Source organism: Rana temporaria, chromosome 1, assembly GCF_905171775.1.
Source record: "Rana temporaria chromosome 1, aRanTem1.1, whole genome shotgun sequence".
Taxonomy (NCBI): Eukaryota; Metazoa; Chordata; class Amphibia; order Anura; family Ranidae; genus Rana; species Rana temporaria.
In genome coordinates, this window is record NC_053489.1 from 83780549 (window position 1) to 83798472 (window position 17924).

Consider the following 17924-nt stretch of genomic DNA (forward strand, 5'->3'; position numbering starts at 1 on the left):
CAGAGGCAAGCCAAAGTCTGCATCTAGAATCCACAGAGCCAGGTCAGCAACAGAGGATCAGTCAGCAAAGCAGGAACATGGGAACAAGGATTACTGGGAAGCTGAAGAACATCCTGATTATCACATACCAGGATCTTCTTTTATTTAGGCAGCTTGGCGCCAATGCTGGTGGAGGTGCATGCCGGTGTGCGCTGGCACACACATATGGACCTACGTGTCCTTGGACGCTTGATACTAGCCTGAGCTCGCCTGTGTGCTGGTACAGGTGCAAGAGCATTAGCTGCACGAGAATGAGCATTAGCTGTATTCTTTTCCTGACACCTGAAGACTTGACTAGCTGCCTGCACCAACATGGGACATCTTTAATAAATATACAGTAATACCTTGATTTACGAGCATAATTTGTCCCAGAAACATGCTTGTAATCCAAAGCACTTGTATATCAAAGCATTTTTTTTTACAGGGTATAAAAGAGAAAAGGGGCGCCTCTAAGTGTAGAAATAGGTTGCTAACTGTTGTACCTTCATTAAATGTAACCATATTGCTACACTTAGAGGCTCCTCTCTTCTTTTTTTATAGTGTGACATGATGCTACTCTTATATCAAGGCAACATTTATTAAAACATTTTGCTTGTCTTGCAAAATGCTCTCAAACCAAGTTACTCTCAAACCAAGGTTTTACTGTATTTAGTATCTCACAAAAGTGAGTACACCCCTCACATTTTTGTAAATATATTATATCTTTTCATGTGACAACATTGAAGAAATCTCACTTTGCTACAATGTAAAGTAGTGAGTGTACAGCTTGTATAACAGTGCAAATTTGCTGTCCCTTCAAAATAACTCGAGATACAGACATCAATGTCTAAACTGCTGGCATCAAAAGTGAGTACACCCCTAAGTGAAAATTTCCAATTTGGGCCCAAAGTGTTTATATTTTGTGTGGCCACCATTATTTTCAAGTGCTGCCTTAATCCTTTTGGGCATGGAGTTCACCAGAGCTTCACAGGTTGCCACTGGAGTCCTCTTCCACTCCTCCATGACAACATCACGGAGCTGGTGGATGTTGGAGACCTTGCGCTCCTTCACCTTCCCTTTGAGGATGTCCCACAGATGTTTAATAAGGGTTAGGTCTGGAGACATGCTTGGTCAGTCCATCACCTTTACCCTCAGCTTCTTTAGCAAGGCAATGGTCGTCTTGGAGGTGTGTTTGGATCGTTATCATGTTTACAACATTTTAAAAACATTATTACAAAATAGGCCTGCATGGCTGTCGTCCCAGAATAAAGCCTCTTCTAAAGATGATGCACAAGAATGCCCGCAATTAGTTTGCTGAAGACAAGCAGACTAAGACCATGGATTACTGGAACCATGCCCTGTGGTCTGATAAGACCAAGATAAACTTATTTGATTCAGATGGTGTCAAGCGTGTGTCGCGGCAACTAGTTGAGGAGTACAAAGACAAGTGTGTCTTGCCTACAGTGAATCATGGTGGTGGGAGTGTCATGGTTTGGCTCCATCAGTGCTGATGGCAATGGGGAGCTACAGTTCATTGAGGGAACCATGAATGCCAACATGTACTGTGACACAAACTGAAGTAGAGCATGATCCCCTCCCTTTAGAGACTGGGCCACAGGGCAGTATTCCAACATAACAACCCCAAACACGTCACCTAGATGACCACTGCTTTGCTGAAGATGATGAGGGTAAAGGTGATGGACTGGCCATGCATGTCTCCAGACCTAAACCATATTGCGCATCTGTGGGGCATCCTCAAACGAAAGGTGGAGGAGCGCAAGGTCTCTAAACATCCACCATCGCGAACGACTTGCGCAAACGACGTAAAAAATTCGAATTTTGACGCGGGAACGACGGCCATACTTAACATTGTGTGCGCCTCCTAATAGCAGGAGTAACCTTACACGAAAAAGCCCAACGTAAACTATGTAAAAAAATTGCGCCTGGCGTACGTAAATTTGTGAATCGGCGTATCTAGGTCATTTGCATATTCTACGCCGAAAACGATGAAAGCGCCACCTAGCGGCCAGCGTAAATATGCACACTAAGATAGGACGGTGTAAGAGATTTACGCCAGTCGCATCTTAGGCTAATGTCAGCGTATCTTGCTTTCTGAATACAGAAAGAAGATACGCCGGCGCAGATTTGAATTTACGCAGCGTATCTATAGATGCGCCGGCGTAAATTCTCTCTGAATCTAGCCCATGGTTTGTAGGCAAACTTTCATGCAAACCAATTAAAGCAGAAGTAAACCCATCCATAAAACAGTTGCCTTTCCAGCACGTGCCAGAAATGTAACACTCCTATTGGTTGTGCTCTCGAGCAAACTCAAATTATCCAATGGCTGGTGTCATAACTGATCACATGTACAGCATCATGGCAGTTGTAGATTAAACAGAGGGTGAGATGGGAGCTTCCTTGGCTGAAAACAATAGGAGGGTTTACTTCCAGTTTAATATACATTTGGGATTTTTTTTTTTAATCAAAAACCATGTAGCGGAATACATTTTGGCCAAATTTATGAAGAAATTAGATTTAAAAAAAAAAATTCATTGGCTATGTTTTATAGGAGAAATATATTAATAATAATAATAATTAGGGCTGTTACTGATTAAAATTTTCATGTTCGATTAATCGTTTTTTTTTAAATGAACTAATTTTGATTAATTATACGCACATACAGATCCAACTACTTTTAGCTGATCTCCTTGCATTGCAACTCTGCATTAGTCAGTGGTAAATGTGGTATACACTATATACAATCACCCGACACTAGTTAGTTTCCACAATCCATGACTTAACTTCACAGTTCACACAAATATGTTTCGAATTCAAACTGTAGCACTGACGTAAGTAATTTTTTCGTATTAAACTTTAAGAAAAACTTAAAGTTAGTTTAACTTTAATTATAAAATGTATCTAGTATATTGTCAGTCACTTTATAGTAGGCAAGTAGGCATCACTTTAGCCAGACATGATCGCATTTTATTGACAATATACCCTGAAGAACTGAACAGTCTTTCGCACGGAACAGATGTTGCTGATACACAAAGAATTGTCTGCACAAAACTGCTTAGGACAGGGAAACAATGGTTATTTTTGCCCCCTTCCCCTGATGGAGCCTGATGCATCCTCCTGCTCCACAGATGCAAAGGTACCTCAATCCAATGGGTGCAGTTTGCTCGCATCCAAATACCACCAAAAGAAAGCTCTTTTTGTGGGCAAAAAACTATATAAATTTGGTTTGGGTGCAGCGTTGCATGACTGTGTAATTACTAAGGGTCGACCGATATATCGGCGATTTTTGGCACTTTTTAATTAATCGGCATCGGCCGATTGTGCTGAAAAAAAAAACAGATGTAAAACTTCAGTGGAATTGCAAATAGCTTCTGTATCATAGGGTGGAGCGACTTGTGTCTGGGCAGCCTGCCAAGTGTGAGAAAAGAGATACAATGTTTCTTCTTATCAATGAACAGAACTCTGTGTGTAGAAGTTGTTCTCAGTTTAACCATTTAAAGACTAATTATTTTCTGACACTTGTTGCTTACAAGTAAAAATCCTGTATTTTCTGCTAGAAAATCACTTGGAACCCCCAAAATGTTATATATAGGCAGATCCACAAAGATCTGCCCCGGCGCATCGTATCTGAGATACGCTACGCTGCCGTACCTTACCTGGCTTTAAAGATTTTGCGCCGTAAGTTACGGCGGCGTAGTGGATCTCAAGGCGTAACGGTGCGGAATTCAAGTTGGGCAGGTAGTGGGCGTGTTTCATTTAAATGAAGCGCGTCCCCGCGCCGAACGAACAGCGCATGCGCCGTCACTAAATTTCCCGCCGTGCATTTTGCGAAATGACGTCGCAAGGACGAAATTGTTTAGACTTGGACGTAAATTACACAGACGACTTACGCAAACAAAAACATTTGGGAAATTTGAAAGTACGCCGTAGATACGCCGGCGCACTCTCTCTGTGAATCTGTACCATAATATATATCATTTTTTTTTTAGCAGAGACCCTAGGGAATAAAATAGCGGTTGTTGCAATATTTTATGTCACACGGTATTTGCGTAGTGGTCTTTCAAACAACATTTTTGAGGAAAAATATACTTATTTTTTTTTTTTTTTTGATCCAAAAGTTTTGATTCCCTGTTTATGTCCCCAATTCCCTTACCGAAGATGGGGGCAGCACCCAAGAGATGAGGGAGAGATCGGCTTCGGGTGCCAACAACTCGGGCCCCCTAGGACAGGCAAGTGTCCTTATTTTAAAAGTCAGCAGCTGCAGTATTTGTAGCTGCTGACTTTTTTAATATTTTTTTTTTTTGCGGAACTCCGCTGCTTTCACACTGGAGCGGGCAGGCGTTGACAGGAAAAACGCTGCTACTTTTAGCGGCACTTTACAATCATTTTAGCGGCGCTATTTGGCTGCTAGTGGGGCGCATATAACCCAGCTAGTGGCCGATCAAGAGGTTAAATGCGCCTGTGTAGCACCGCTGCAGAATCGCTTTGCAGGCGCTTCGGCAACAGTACCCATTCATTTCAATGGGCAGGAGTGGTGGAGGAGCGGTATACACTGCTCCAAAGATGCTGCTTGCAGGACTTTTTTAACGTCCTGCCAGCGCACCGCCTCAGTGTGATACGCCGGCGTAGGCGAGTTACGTCGGTCGGATGAAGCCTATTTTCAGGCGTATCTAGTTTTGTGGGCACGGCGCACAGATACGACGGCGCATATTTGCACTTACGCGGCGTATCTCGAGATACGTCAGCGCAAGTGCATTGTGAATCCGGGCCAGTGTAACTATGCGCCGTCGTATCTGTGTCGCCGTGCCCACAATCTGAGATACGCCTAAAAATAGGCTTCCTACGACCGACGTAACTTGCCTACGCCGTTGTATCGTGGGCGCATATTTACGCTGGGCGCATTTTCCGCTCCCATTGATTTTCTATGCACATATGCAAATGAGGGAGATACGCCGATTCACGAACGTAGTTGCGCCCGTCGCATAATATACGTGGTTTGCGTAAGTCGTACTTCCGGCGTAAAGTTATTCCCCATATAGGAGGCGCAACTCATGCAAAGGTATGGACCAGGGAACACAAGCGGTCGAACCTTTGTCGTTTACGTTGTACGTGAATATGACTAGGCGTAGGTTACGTTCACGTCATAGGCAGTGATTCGATGTATCTTAGGCAGTTGTTTTGACTTGATTCTGAGAATGCGCACTGGGATGCGGCCACGGGACGGCGCATGCGCTGTTCATTTTAAGTACTTCTATGGCGCCTGGCCCATCATTTGCATGGGGTCACGCCTCATTAGCATGGCTCACGCCCACTTCCACCTACGCTGGCTTACGCCGAGGAAACCCAGCGCATCTTTAAGAGCGAGTGGGAGCAAGTGCTTTGTGAATCCAGTGCTTGCCTCTGTGTGCTGCACCGGCGTAGCGTAAAAGAGATACGCTACGGCAGCATAAATATGCGCCGATGTATGTGAATCCGGGCCACAGTGTCTACAAAATAGGGGATAGATTTATGGCAATTTTTTTTTTTTTTTTTTACTAGTAATGGCGGCAATCTGCGATTTTTATTGTGACCGTGACATTGCGGCGGACATATCGGACACTTGTGACATGTTTTTGGGACCCTTCACATTTATACAGCTATTAGTGCTATAAAACTGCACTGATTACTGTGTAAATATGACTGGCAGGGAAGGGGTTAACACTAGGAGCGCTGAAGGGGTTAATATGTTCCCTGGGAGTGATTCTTACTGTAGGGGGAGGGGGACTCACAAGGGGAGGAGACCGATGTGTGTTCCCCTGTACTGGCAACACACATCGGTCTCCTCACCTCTGACAGGGGGTGGCTCTGTGTGTTTACACACACAGATCCACACTCCTGCCGTGATTGCCGGCAATCGCGGGTGCTCGGCAGACATCGCGGCCGCTGGGCACGCACACCGGGTCACGAGTACGAGTGGTGCCGCAGGCACGCACCCTAGATGGCCGGGAAGAAAACACTTCATATGACGTCCAGCCGGAGTGAAGGGAGGGAGGGTTCCTGCCGGCGTCATATTATTATGGCCTGTTATGGAAGGGGTTAAAGAGAAAGCAGAAAATAACAATGTAAAGTATTATAGCTTACCAGCTTCGGGTGACTAGGACACTGCAATTCAGTCAAAATGAACAGGTATTTTCTGTACTTGCTGAAAATCTTAGACGGAATGGGAATCAAACAGTAAGATGATGATGGAATTTACGCCATTGACACTTGAGTTGCACCTATGTTTAGAGGCAAGGTAGTGATGGCTGCTGTACTGAGGTGCATAAAAATAAATAACATGTCACTCTCATTTTAATAAAGTAGAAAAAAAAGAAAAGAAAACAATGCGTTGCTTTGTATAAATGCAAGACACTGGTTTCACCACCGACACACAACTGAGAACACACAGCACACTAAAGCCAACAGTATTGGAATGCGGCACGTGTGAATGGGCCCTTTAACTGGCCCTACTATAAAATCTTTTTTCTCATTCCTATTAGAAGGCGTAGCCATACTTCACTTATGTGGAAGTAGGGATGGTATCACTCCAATCAGCTGTGACGGTGTATAAATCTAACTTTAATAAATTGCTTGTTTTAATGTGTCCAGTAGGTGTCTGTACAGGAACATGACATCTCGGCTTCACTTCTTCCCAGTGCATTAGAAATCAGTGAAAGGATTCAAAAATTCAGAAAGTGTAAATTCCCCAGAAGACGGTGGGAAAAGCAGTGTTTTCATTCGTCTGAGGTTTGTGTGCTTGTCATTAGGGTCATATTTTAAACAGTGCTTCTTATTACAAGGGTGGTATATAACTGAATTGATTGTTATGGAGGTTTTGTAATACTGTAGGCCATTTGGAGGAAGGCACTTCTGTATATATCACCGTCTTGTTGGGTATTGTGAAATATTATGAAGCCTTGGAATAAGAGATTTAACCTCTTGCTAACCATCTAATGCATGTGCAGCATCCGGATGGGTGGGCCACAACACCCAAGTTTGCATACACACTCACTGGCCACTTTATTAGGTACACCTTGTTAGTACTGGGTTGGACCTCTTTTGCCTTCAGAACTGCCTTAATTCTCTTGCATAGATTCAACAAGGTGTTGGAAACATTCCACCGAGATTTTGGTCCATAGTGACATGATCGCATCACGCAGTTGCAACAGATTTGTTGGCTGCTCATCCATGATGCAAATCTCCTGTTTTACCATATCCCAAAGGTGCGCTATTGGGTAAAGATATGGTGACTGTGGAGGCCATTGGAGTGCAGTGACCTAATTGTCATATTCAAGAAACCAGGGGTGAGATGACTTGAGCTGCTTTGTGACATGGTGCATTATCATACCGGAATTGGCAATCAGAAGATGAGTACACTGTAGTCATAAAGGGAACAGTAGAAAAAAAAGGGCTGCATACAACAGCAGCAAAAAATACCCCCTCAGGGACTTTTGAGGCAGTTGAAAAAACAAGTAGTCTGGTAAAAGACTTAAGCCAATTTATTGGTATAGAAACATAAAATCAGACAGATAAAATGTAAATACAGCGAGGTGCATAGTAAAAAATTGTAAACCCATACAAATGCATAAACATGAATTACACAGTACCCACAACTGTAGGATATGGCCTAACCAACAACCTGGTGTGAACCAGCTATGTGGATCCCAGGTTGTAACCCGACATGTTTCGGAGTGAATCCTTCTTCAAAGGGTTTTAATTTTAGGGTACACAATTATATGTAGTATGATGACACAAATATGTATATGTATCTTCTAAGCGGAGCCAAGGCCTCCCAGGATCCAACACAGAGGGGGGTATAGAACCGACGGCTTGCAACCAGTGTGTGCTACAACAAGGACCCACCCAGAAAAGAGGACCCAGCCAGGCTGTGTATCGGCCCTCTGGACAAAGGAGGAGGGTATGGTGTGTCTGGAGATGGTTATACAATGCACGTCCTTATAGAATCCAAATCCAGCGCCAAATGGAAGGTAGGCAGTGGTGTTTAAACGAAGCTCAAAGGGGCCCGAAGTGTGCCAAAAAGATATCCCCCGGCACCATTACACCACTACTACCAGCCTGAACCATTGATGTAAGGCAGGGTGGATCCATGCTTTCATGTTTAATTCTGATTCTGCCATCTGAATGTCGCAGCTGAAATCAACTCGTCAGACCAACGTTTTTCTAATCTTCTCTTTGAGGCTGTGTGAATTGTAGCCTTAGTTTCCTGTTCTTAGCTGATAGGAGTTGCATCCGGTGTGGTCTTCTGCTGCTGTAGTCATCTGCTTCAAGGTTCGATGTGTTGTGTGTTCATAGATGGTGTTCTGCATGCCTTGGTCTGGGCGGAAGATCGGCAAGGTCCAAGATGGTGGAGAGAATTTTTTGCGCAAACTCGGCAGGCCGAGCACCAGCAGGTTGTTTTGCCAGAGTCAGTCCTCCCATATCAAGTGCCTTTTCCTGTTATTTATATAACAATAGAGCTTGATATTTTCACAATCGACCAATCAAGCACAGGCATTCCTTCAAACAGGAGCGGTTATACAACAACAATCAATGAACGATGACTAGGGGAGTCTTATGGGCATGTCTTGGTGGAGGCAGTGTGTACAATTTCCCGCCCCCTGTACCTGGAAGCCATGCTCTCCAGTAAACAGGAAGCTGCATGGCTTGAAATCATGGATGCTCTCCCCGACCATAACAATTTAAAGGGTCCAGTTTTTACCGTTGGTGTGAATCCTTATTCTGCGTTGTTCAGAGAACAACGTATACCCGGATTATACTACCGTTCCTGTATATGGGAGATTATCTGAAGGGGCACGCCGTGGCTCCCCCATGTGTTGAAGTCCTTTATTAGGATGGGTGGGAGGTATTGGGGTGAAGTGATGCAATTTGTCTGGAGATGTGCTTTGAAAGAAATCTGTATTGAAGAAATATTGAACCTTTTGCCATTACCTCTTCTAAAATGCTAGTTCTCTGGCTACCATACTGATTCAGTATCTTTAGGATTTCAACAGCCTAAAGCTAGCATGCCAATCAGATGCTTGATCAGGTCATAGATTCAGAAAGTATAGATGCAAGAAGCAGCCAGACAGCTAGCATTTGTAAGAGGTTAGCAATGGAAGCCTTCATATTTTTTCCAGCATAGGTTCCCCTTAACCACTTGCCGTCTGCTGCACACCTATGCACGTCAACAGAATGGCATGGGCAGGCAGATTGGCATACAAGGATGTCCATTTGAATCTGCCGCCCAGATTCTGGATGGGAAATGGTCATTAGTGACGTGTTACGTGTAGCCACGCCCCCTAATGGTAAGAATCACTTCCTAGGGAACACTTAACCCCTGCAGCGCCACCTAGTGGTTAACCCCCTTCACTGCCAGTGTCATTTTTACAGTAATCGGTGGATTTTTATAGCACCGATCGCTGTAAAAAGGACAATGATCCCAAAATGGTGTCCGATGTGTCCGCCATAATGTTGCAGTCACGATAATGTTGCAGTCACTGATCGCGGCCATAACTAGTAAAAAAAAATATTAGTAAAAATGCCATAAAACAGTCCTCTATTTTGTAGAAGCTTTAACTTTTGCGGCGCAAACCAATCAAACGCTTATTGCGATTTATTTTTTATTTATTTTTTACCAAAAATATGTAGAAGAATACGCATCGGCCTAAACTGTGGAAAAAAAATATATTTTTTTTTGGGGGATATTTATTATTTTCTTTTTCAATATTGTCGCTGTTTTTTTTGGTTTATAGGGCAAAAAATAATTTACAGAGGTGATCAAATACCACCAAAAGAAAGCTCTATGTGTGGGAAAAAAAGGACGTAAATTTTGTTTGGTCGCCACGTCGCACAACCGCGCAATTGGCAGTTAAAATAACACAGTGCCGAATCGCAAAAAGTCTTTAACCACCAAAATGGTCCAGGGCTTAAAGCGGAGGTTCACCCAAAAATACACTTTTTGACATTAGCTGTAGCATACTGCTAACATCTGCAGTATGCTGTTGTTTTTTTTTACTTGTACTTATCGTTATATGAGCCCTTGTTTTCCGGCTCCGAGCGGGGAATCCTGCGGGGAATGGGTGTTTCTAAGCGAAGAGGAGTTGATTGACGGCTGCTAAGGGGCGTCTTGGCCTCTGTTTAATCTTCAACTGCCATGATATGCTGCACATGTGATCAGTTATGACACCAGCCATTGGATGGTTTGACAGTTTGGTTGAGAGCACAACCAATGTGACAGTTATCATTCCCGGCATGCCAGGAATGTAACTGCTTTTTCAAACTGTTAAATTGATGGGTTTACTTCCGCTTTAAGCGGTTAAAGGACAACTGTCACAGTGTGTTTTGTCTTTTTGGTACATAGGTATTTTACATAAATAGAACAGCATAAATAGAACACAATAGAACAGAAGGGGAGATCGCTGTACTATCATCGGATTGTTGGTACAGCGGCTTCAATCTGAGCTATCAATTTTTAGTCGTTCAACCTGCTGGGTGTATACGAGGCTTAAGCAATTGTACGGTAGCGGGGTGTGTGACCCCTTGGATGGGTTCACCACACACTGAATTTATACAGACTGGCAGTCGAAGACGGTTGAAAACAAAGTTTTTGGTTTATTTTTCCATCTTGCTGGAAAACAATTGCAAGCATCCAAACAGCATAAACAAAATCAAACATAAAATAAATCCTAGCCACTTTGGGCGTCTACCTTCCACACAGGAACCTATCTATGAAGTCTAACACAGCCTACTGCTGGGTAGACAGTGCTGGTCATACAGCACAAAACAATAGTCTTTTGATTTTTATCACACAGAAAAATCAATCCTCACCTCCACAGAAGACCTTCTGGCACTGCTCTCCTACTCACACAGCCTTAGGAGTGATGCAGCCAATTCAGTGGTAATCCTTTGGGCTACTTATAGAGGCCTTAATGGCCTCATTCTGAACAGCTGGAGTCTTTCAACGCCCTTAGACCTTGTCTGGCTATTTCTCACAGCCGACGCCTAATAATGATTAGTGTATTGTCTAAGCAAGGCAGAAATGTATGTCCCGTTTGTGACAACACCCACAGATTTACCTGACTTCCTGTCACACAATGCATGTGTTAATGCAGCTTTTTCTATTCTTTCTCTGAACTTAAAATCTCGTACATATAGCTTTTTTCCATTCATCCCAGCGGGCTGAATAGAAAAAACAAACTAACAGCTCAGGTCAGAGCCACTATACTGACAATCCGATGTTGGTACACTCTGAACACTCTGATCAGGGAGCTGGTCAGCAGACCTCTTTCTGTAATGCCCCTTCGATATAAGCCGGCCTCTGTCAGACCAGCTGCAGTACATAGGGCTTTACCTTGAGCATGGTTTAATTACGGCATTTGGCGCCTTTTCACCTTGATCTTGCTTACTCTGTCACGGTCTCCCAGATCTTTTATTTCCATGTGAAATTTGCATGGATCACGTTGTTTCAAGCACCATCTCCTCCCCATGTCCCTGCACACAGCAATAGTGGTCTGATACAGTTTATTGCAGCTAATTAGTGTAATTCTGTTGACATTAATCATCAGGAGGAACTTCACAAGGCATTTCCGTGATGATCCGTGGTAGAAAAGAAGAATCAAAGTGTTTAATTCACGCTTGGTACTTCATATGTTGCATCTGATCATTTTTAATTTTCTTCTTTTTTTTTTTTTCTTTCTCTCTCTCTATATTTAGCAGGGGGTGAGGGAGACATTGTGGAGTCACCTATTTAAATCAGCCTGGTATGTCTCAGAGTTGCTGTCGCATTGGGTTATGTTAATTAATTGATGCTCTCTGCAGCTGTATCTTTATTCCCATTTTGAATTCGCAGTTCATGCATTTGCTGTCATTTTTTTCCTTTGCCAATTTCAGCAAGGCTGCCTCTTCCTTCACTGGCACAATATGTTCCCCTAATAAAAGTACAAAGCATTATTCTTTCTTTTGCCTGTATGTTGCTTCAAACACACATTACGTCTTTCTTGTTTCTCAGCAAAGCCTAGTCCAATCTTCTCTAACCCTTGCGTTTATCCACTTCTTAAAAGAGAACTCCATGCAAGAGGGTCTAATGAAGATGCAACATGAATTAATATTTCCTTTTTGTTTTTGGGTAGGTGGCAAGTGCTGCTCCATTTAATTTCGTCTGCCTGTTATGCCTCATACACACCAATGGTTTTTCCATCCGATAATAAACCGACAGTTTTCCTGACAGAATTCCTCTCGGCCTGCCTTGCATACACACACTCAGACAAAAGTCTGCCTGTCCAAAGCGCGTTGACGTACACCACGTACAACGGCACTATAAAGGGGTGTGACAGACTCACCCGGGACAGAGGTTTTTGGAGGGGACTGAATGCTAGCCTCTTGCCTTGCGATCATGGGCCCTGGCATTTGGGGGAATGGTGCTCTTTGTGAGCTGTATGCCTGGGGACACCTGAGGTGGTGTTACTTTTGGATTCAGGTCCATGTCCCCCCAAGAGACACAGACTCTGGGAACCGTATATGCCATATTAGAAAGAGTGACTCGTACTGTTGGGGCATATACTGTAAGGAGATGCTAATGTCATCACCTCCAGCCACCTGTCTGTTGTCTTCTATAATGTAAATGAGTCTAGTGTGGCTTTTCTGTCACCCATTGTTGCTTGTGCTAATTGACCCTGCAATTGTGTGAAGGTGGCATGTGTTTGTATTTATGATAATGTGTACTGTAGTTAGGGAGCTAGGAGACAGCCATGCTAGGAACTCAAAGCTTACCTAGGCTGTCTAAAGGATTAGATAATTAGTTCATGTTAATTAGGTTTCTGGTTACATTGTTTACTGTGATCCTTGTGTATATATCTCAAATAAAAGTCTATTCCTGATGTACTCCAAGACTAGTGTTGTCTGGTTCTTGGAGGTTACTATAGACAGATCCATTGGTCTAATGTTCCAGGACTTAGGAAGCGATATACTGACCGAAGCACTCAAGCGGAGTGTGGGATGTTCCGTCACAAGGGGAAGTTCCATTTCAACGGCACCAGCCTTTGGGCTGCTTTTGCTGATCCCCGTGTTAGTAAAAGTTTGGTGAGAGACGATTCGCGCTTTTCATTCTTCGTGCTGTTACAGTGTGATGAATGTGATATCGCCATTACGAACGCTAGTTTTACCTGAAAGAGCGCTCCCGTCTCATACTTGATTCTGAGCATGTGCGTTTTTTTGCCCGTCGGAAAACAGATGAGAGGTTTTCCCGCCAGGATATTTTCCTGATGGGGGGGGGAAAATAGACCCTGCTCTTCTTCTTTTTTTTTTTTTTTTTTTTGTTCGGCAGGTTTTCCCGTCGGAAAAACTGCGATGGAGCATACACTTGCCCGGGATTCCTGACGACAAGCTCTCATAGCAGTTTTCCAGTCTGAAAAAAGGCTTGTGTGTACAGGGCATAATTCTTCAAAATTCTGTCTGACATTGACTTTCATGTTTGTAATTCAGACAGAGCCAACCAATTGTAGACAATGTTTTTTGTCTGACCATACAAAGCTTGTATTTTGTCGTATTTCCTACTGAATAGGCTGACATTTGAGCCTTTCGGTGGCCCTGCGTGCACCACCCGGCTTGACCAAATTAAAAAAAAATTGACTAAGCTGGGTGGTAAATTATTAATATTAAAAAATTATTTTAAGTGGTTCTAATTTTAAGAATTTGTATTTATTTTTTTCCTTTAAAGGAGTTTTAAAGTCTCAAGGTTTTTCATTGTATACATTAAGGTGAAAAACCCCCTGTGCTTCAGCTGCCCCCAGAGCCCAACCCCCTCTTGTTTCCAATCGTTCCAGCAAGAGGCTCCAGTCCTCATTGGATAGATTGATAGCAGCAGGAGCCATTGGATTCCGCTGCTGTCAGTTAAATCCAGTGACACTGGAGCACAGGGAGCGGGACAGAGTCCTGCTGTCTATGTCAGTGTTTCTCAACCTTTTTCCAGTCGGGGCACCCTTAAAAAGTATTTTCAGTCTTGAGGCACCCCAGTCCAAGGCTTGGTTCACATTATGGTGTGTCGCAGAACACGCGCAAAATCGCGCTCATTCCTGACACACAGAATAATGCTCTGCTCGTTAGAGGTACCATTAATTCTTAATGGTACACCCACACATTGGAAAATGTGGGGTGCTTTAGCTGCAGTGCAATAAAAAAAAAAAGAAGAAGGTTGGGGACTTTTCCCTGCATTTTTGTGGGTACAGAAGCCCATTGAAATGAATGGTCTGCCCTACATGCAGCTGCACAGATGTGAACCAAGGGCTTGTTAACATGTCAAAGGGGCGGTAAAACCACATGGTTGAGACGTTTTTACCACCCCCAACTTCTCTACCTTTAGCTGCAGAGGCAGCAGCTGGGGTGTTCACATGCTGTGGCTGCAACTGGAGGTATACCAAGGGTGAATGGGGGTGCACTGCAACTACCCCGCAACTGTGTGCATTGCACGGTTGCGGTGTAGTGATGCTGCATTTACGGGCTTAAAACAGGTAGTAAAGAGGCAACATAATGCCTCTTTACGGCCTGTCAAATGCCTCTGAAAAGCGATCTGTGCATGGATTGCTTTTCAGAGAAGCAGCAGTCCTTGCTATCAAACAAGCCCTACAAAATCCATTGTCATGGTACAGGAATGGGGGGGGCAGGATTAAAAGTAACATACATACAGACTACAGACACAGGCTTACACATGCATACACATACATACCAGGGTAGCCAACTTTCAGTAAATTTACGAAGTTTGTAAAATCCGTACTTTTTTCATCTGTCCTTGAATGTCCATTGCGGACATGTAGGCTGCATGTCTGTAACCGACATTCATGGACAAATGCAAAAAGTATGGATTTTACAAACTCTTTGTAAATTTACTGAAAGTTGGCAAACCTGATACACACACGCACACAGACAGACAGTCACATGTGCACACACACACACATACAGACAGACAGTCACATGTGCACACACACACACATACAGACAGACAGTCACATGTGCACACACACACATACACAGTCACATGTGCACACACACACATACAGACAGACAGTCACATGTGCACGCACACATACATACAGACAGTCACATGTGCACACACACATGCACACACACATACAGACAGTCACATGTGCACACACACACGCACACACACATACAGACAGTCACATGTGCACACACACACGCACACACACATACAGACAGTCACATGTGCACACACACACGCACACACACATACAGACAGTCACATGTGCACACACACACGCACACACACACACACACATACAGACAGTCACATGTGCACACACACACACACAGACAGTCACATGTGCACACACAGAGACAGTCACATGTGCACACACACACAGACAAATGTATAAAGCCATTTTAAAAAAAAATAATGTAGCTTCTAGCTCAGTACCTTTTCAGATTTCTCTTTAGCCGGGTACTGCACTCTAGGGGGAAGCAGAGAGCACAGCAAACTCCTCTGCACTTCACTTTCATTTTTGAAGCCGACAGAGCTTCTCACAGTTCGGCAGGAGAGCTCATCTGACAGCCTTCTCTCCACTGACCCCCGCGGCACACCTGAAAACCTCTGACGGCACACCAGTGTGCCGCGGCACACTGGTTGAGAAAGGCTGGTCTATGTCAATGGATGCAGCAGTGGGACTCGCGAGCGCTCCCACACGGCTGCCCCCATGGAATGCCTCTCTCCATGGGGGCACCCGGTGAAGAGGAGGAGCCAGAAGTGCCACCAGGGCACCCAAGAAATGGAGGATCGGGGCAGTTAAGTATAACATGTTTGTTTTTTGTTTTTTTAAAGAATGGACCTTTACAATCACTTTAATGCATTTTAAAGCGGGAGGTAACCCAAAAATCTATGTTTAACATTACATTCAGCCACGTTGTCCTAATGACCATCGGCTGTTTTTTTTTTTTTTTTTTTCATACATACCGACTTTCACCGCCACTTCCGGTATGTCATCTTCGGGACTGGGCGTTCCTATCTGATTGACAGGCTTCCGACCGTCGCATACATCGCGTCACGGGTTGCCGAAAGAAGCCGAACGTCGGTGCGGCTCTATACGGCGCCTGCGCACCGACGTTCGGCTTTTTTCAGCAACTCGTGACGCGCAGTATGCGACGGTCGGAAGCCTGTCAGATAGGAACGCCCAGTCCCGCACAAGACATACCCGGAAGCGGCGGTGAAAGTCGGTATGTACGGGAAAAAAACAGCCGATTTGTCATTCGGACAACTCGGCCGATTGTAATGTTAAAAATTGATTTTTTGGGTGAACCTCCACTTTTAAGGTAAAAAAAAAAATTCTATTAGTTCATATATAGTACAAATATAGTACAAATATAGTACAGATATTAGGAACTGCAGCCATTTTTATACACAGTCCCCCCATTTTCAGGGCTCAAATCTAATTGGACAAGTGAATAAAATCATAAGTAAAATGTTAATTTTTAATATTTTGTTGAGAATTCTTTACTGGAAATGACTGCCTGAAATCTGGAACCCATAGACATTATCAAAGGTTTCCTCCTTTGTGATGCTTTTCCGGGCTCTAATTGCAGCTGCCTTTTAGTTTTGCCTTCAGCAAGTGAAATGCATGCTCAATTGGGTTGGGATCAGGTGATTGACTCGACCATTTCAGAATATTCCACTTCTTTTCCTTCAAAAGCTCCTGGGTTGCTTTTGCAGTGTTTTGCATCATTGTCCATCTGTACTTTGAAGCACCGTCCAATCAACTTTGCTGCATTCGGCTGAATCTGGGCTGACGTATCTCTAACACTGCAGAATTCATCCGGCTGCTTCGGTCACATCATCAATAATCACCAATGACCCAGTACCACTGGAAGCCATGCATGCTCATGCCGTCGCACTTTTTTTTTTTTTTCTTCCCGTCATTCTGGTACAGATCAATCTTAGTTTCATTCATCCAAAGAATGCTTTTCCAGGACTGGTCTGGCTTTTTTAGATGTTTTTTTTGACAAAGTCTAATCTGGCTTTCTATTCTAAAGGCTTATGAATGGTTTGCACCTTGTGTTGAACCCCCTGTATTTGCTCGTGTGAAGTCTTCTCTTGTTTGTAGACTGAGAATGATACCCCTACCTCCTGGAGAGTCTTTACCATAGAGAGGATCCTGCGATCATCCAGCACTGTTGCCTTCTATGAATGTCCAGGCATTTTTATGTTGCTGAGCTCACCAGTGTGTTTTTTCCTTAGATTGTACCAAACTGTTGCTTTGGCCACTCCTAATTTTGCTATCTCTCTGGCTTTGTTTCGTTTTTGAAGCCTTACAATGGCCTGTTTCACTTGCATGAACAGCTCCATTGAATGCATGATGTAGGTTCACAGCAATGTTTTCCAAATGCAAATACCACACCACAAACAATTTCAGACCTTTTACCTGCTTAATTGATGAAGAAATAAAAAACAAATCGCTTTTGATTTAATTGTCCAATTACTTTTGGTTCCTTGAAAAAGGGGTATGGCTATTCTTAACAGCTGTAATTCCTAAGTCCTGCCTCCAATTTGTACATACCCTCAAATGACACTTCAGAGTGTGCACTTTCAGCCCATATGCATTATATAACTATAGTTTGAATATGTTTTGGTAAATACCTGAAAAATCTTAGTGTGCCTGTGTCCAAATATATATGGCTCTAACTGTATATTTCCCTCTCTCGATCCAGTGCCATGCCCATCTGCAGCTGAGCTCTCCCCTTTTCCTCTTCTCACAGGACACAGCGACAACAGTGGGCACCATTGGCTTAATCAAATCTTGAGGAGGGAGCTGGAGGGCAAGAGCCAAGCTGTGGTGGGAACAGTTTTAAGAGCATAGGGAACTTTGGGA

The 17924-nt window shown here is 43.7% G+C and overlaps 1 protein-coding gene across 1 annotated transcript in view; it reads left to right on the forward strand.

The window, feature by feature from the left end:
• NDUFAF2 (NADH:ubiquinone oxidoreductase complex assembly factor 2) overlaps positions 1-17924 on the forward strand; it is a 162509-nt gene that overhangs the window by 66203 nt on the left and 78382 nt on the right. The window lies entirely within an intron of this gene.